Below are 4131 nucleotides of genomic sequence, written 5' to 3'. Positions count from 1 at the left end.
CTGGAAAGTTTTAGATTTTTAAATTTAATAGTAAAAAAATTATGACAATTTATATGCAGCGTCAGCGAAACGTCCGACGCGACATTATAACGACATGTATATAAATTTATAACTTTTTTGCTATTGAATTTAAAGATCTAAAACTTTCCAGAAAACTTCTTCAAATATGCAACTATAATGTAGCATTAATGAAAATTTTTAATTCAAAAATTCGTAACACTTTAACGTTTGAAAAAAATTCACTAAACTCGACAAAATATTATTAAAAATCTGCCATTAACAATAATTTTCATGTTTCGTTCTCATATATTGATTGCTCAGTAACTTATTACTCGGAATCTTTGTGACTTTATTCTCGCCTTGATCTATGTTTAGTAAATTGACCTGCTATTTTTGTTTGTATTCGTTTGTCTCTTATAACTGATTCGCAAATAACAACGATAATGTTACGAATTCGTTAATTGAAAGAATTGATTTTACATGTCAAGATACTGGTGACACAGCAATCGACAAAATATATTGTCACCACACACTCAAAAGAAACGAATTTTTAATTAAAGCGTTTTAGGATTGACGTATGATGTAAGGTAGAAGATGTTTAGACTTAGCATGTAATGTAAGAATTGTTTATATATTAACATTGAAAAGATCCTAATGTAAAAATGAAATGTTTGTTAAATATTATAATTTACAAGATATTAAATATTAGCATTTAAGAATTAGCTCTTAGCTCTTTTTACCTCTTACTATTGTTTTTAGTCAATTGAGCCTAATATTTAACCTGCAATACATATGTTAAGAATTACATGACAAAATTACAAACTATTCTAAATTGCATTTGATTTGAAAGTAATACAAAAAAATGAGAAACAGTTAACCATCCGGTCCAAAATTATTTAAATAAAAAGCAATATTTTTTTAATTTGTACTCTAATAGAAATATATAAAAATGTATTGGAAAATAATAATAAAAATTTCAATTTTTTTATATAATATATGTAAGTACTTTATGAATTCAAGAATATTTATATAAAGTTATAACGAGATTAGTTGTTCAATAAATAAACAAAGATAAATAAATAACAAGAGAGCGAGCGTGGCAGAACAGACAGCGCACTGGTCGGCTAGAGATCCCGGGTTTGATTTCCGGGATTAGAACAAAAATATTTTCGTAAGCTCATGTCTTCTCTTGGAAGGAAACGGCAATCCACCTATATCCTTGCCAAGAGCCCTCCTCTAACAAAATTTTGTCGTTCAGAATCGACGTTAAACTATATCTTCCATATGACAGTATACAGCCAACGTACGCATCACAGACATAAAAGAGAAGTCACCTCGCTCGGTCACGAACAATAAAACTGAATAGGTAGAAATAAACAAAAGATTTATTTGTTATAAACTAATTGGTGAATTTCAATGAAACTTTGCACAAGTCATTTTTAATGCAGAAAGAATTGATATTATTTTCAGATAGAAAAGCATAAATATGTGTTTCGTATATGCAATTCCTACACTGAAAAAAAGTTTAGTTATAGCCATGGGCGTATCGTGGAATTATTTTTCGGGGGAAGGGGGTAGGGTTTTTATCAACCCAGGAAAGTACCAATCGGAATGACAACCAAAAAAAAGGATTTTGCTATTATACTGAAAAGAACATCACTGCACCAATTTTGTTGTTGTGATCTACGACAATTTTTAACATTAATGAATTCCATTTGTATATTTTTACAACTTTTAATGTACTCCTCGTACCTCATTTTGAAGAGGAAAAATGTTACGTTTTATACATCATGTGACTTTTACTTCTTTTTTTAAAGATATTTAAAAAAAAAGACAATACAGCTATTACAAGCAAAATGTTTAATTGTTTAATATTGTTATTGTATGCTCGAATTAACAGAAGTACATATTAAAAATTACTTATACAGGATGTTTGGAAATTAATGATAAGTCTTTCGCACAGGAGCAGAATGTATTAAACTGAGACTGTAAAGGTAAAGATATGTTTAGTTTTATTATCTCAACATTTAATTGAAATGATTTCACTCAATATTTGGTAGTTATAATCATGGGTGTATTCAAAGAGGGGAGGAGGTTTAGGGGTTGAAACCCTCCCTCCGAAATTTTTTATTAATTGTTTCATTTTGAGAGAGCCTCGTTAGCGCACATACTAATACCACACATTTACTCATATCGGTCGGTGCCTAATAATTTTTCATTATTTTACTAATACAAATATTTTATTTTGAATTGACCAATTAGCGATGTATTCTATTGAAATTACTCTTTCATTTTTAAAGGTGAAAAATATACAACTTTACTTCTGATTTTGTGTGACTTTTTTGCTGTTATAAAAAAATATTTTTTTTTTTCGTCATAAGATTATATAGGATGTTTGGAAATTAATGATAAGTTTTTCGCACAGGGGCAGAATGGACTAAATTGAGAAGAAAAGTTCTCTCCAAATCCTCTACCATTTTACAATTGTCGCAACGGTTGACGAGTTATTAACTTATGAAAATAGCCAAATTTGCTCAGTACACCGCCAAATGCAAACGCGACAGAATAGGACCGCCTTGCGCGGTGAAGCGCTCGTCCACCGTAGCTAAGCATGTTGTTTATAAGCGGCAATTGCCGTCGCTAGACATTACGTTCAATTAAATGTTGAGATAATAAAACTAAACATAACTTTACCTTTACAAATATTTAGTAAGTGTTACCAAATGGTATTATCAACAGCAATACTTATTAAATGTTTGTAAAAGTAATGTTTAGTTATATTACTACAACATTTAGTTTAAATTAGGGTTGGCAAGTAATGCCGTTATTTTGTTGATCGTTACCTTGTTATAATAATGATTTGGTAATAACATTGTGAATTTTTTATGATAGTAATGCTAACATAGTTAGAAAAATTAATTATTACTCGTAATGGGTTGAAAAAGTCATTCATTACTAAAAAAAAACTCCTTATTTGTAACGCATTACTTTGACTCATTTCTTGTAACGAATAATGTATACTCATTACTCGTTACTTATTACTTTTTTCCGTAAATAACGCGTAATGATGATAAATTACTTTTTTTTAAAGTAACATTTCTAACTTTGGCATAACCTTAGCATATAACTAGTTAGCATTACCATTATAAAAAATGGTAATTATTTAGTATAGCCCTTTCCAATGACGTTGACCACATATGTGGTCAAGGTCATGACCTCGAGTGACCTTCAAAAGGTTTTAGCCCGCGGTCGTCCTTTGTTAAAAAGTTATTAACAATCAAAGTTGCTAATTATAGTATCAAAAGTTGAATGGCTAACGCAACCAAAAATTAACTGCTTCAACCAATTAAAAATGCTATGCCACATTGAGCCAATCTTTTCTTTCAGTGTAGACAGGACAATGTTGAAATCCACGTACGACAGTACAATTACGAAAGTCGTGCGAGACTTAAGCAGAGGGGGAGGGGGAGTGGGAGTCGCTTCGTGTAGAAAGTCAAAACCTATCAAGAATAGTATTTAATACTGTATATATAACAGAAATAATATTATTTTTTAATTTTTTTTAATAATAATAATAATGTAGGCGGCAATCATGAGAAAGAACTGTCGCTCAAATGACATATGGTTGTCCTTTGTATGTGTGGCAGCCACCGAGCGCCAGACAAACGCGGACCCGCCGTACTACCTGAAGCGCGCGCGAGCACACCCGCGAAGTTTCTCGCAAGTGCTCGCGACGCGCGAATCGTGTAAATTACTGGTACCGCGGCCTCACCCCCAGGGGGCTGGCGCGATAAACGCAGGCTCGCGCTTAAGATCCGCCCGGCGGGGAATATAAGCCCGCCGAAACAGCGACAATTCGCTCAGTGCCTACCGTTCTCACCGACGCCTACAGTGCCAGTGTGGAATACCACAGCAAACTGGAGAGGCAGAGGACGAGTACCAGCTGGACCGGTACAGCGGCAGCGGCAGCGGCAGGGGACGAAGTACGCGAGCACCACCGGACACCCCAAGGTCACCGTCACCTACACCTTGGTGGCTGGTGCTCTTGGAGATCTCGCCGCAACGCCAGAGGCTCACCCGTCCACCGAGGGCACTCGTCAGCGTCTGGGACAGCAGGCTGCGCAGAGCAAC

This window comes from Trachymyrmex cornetzi, unplaced genomic scaffold, assembly GCF_001594075.2.
Source record: "Trachymyrmex cornetzi isolate Tcor2-1 unplaced genomic scaffold, Tcor1.1 scaffold2714, whole genome shotgun sequence".
Lineage (NCBI taxonomy): Eukaryota > Metazoa > Arthropoda > Insecta > Hymenoptera > Formicidae > Trachymyrmex > Trachymyrmex cornetzi.
This window is presented reverse-complemented; position numbering follows the sequence as displayed.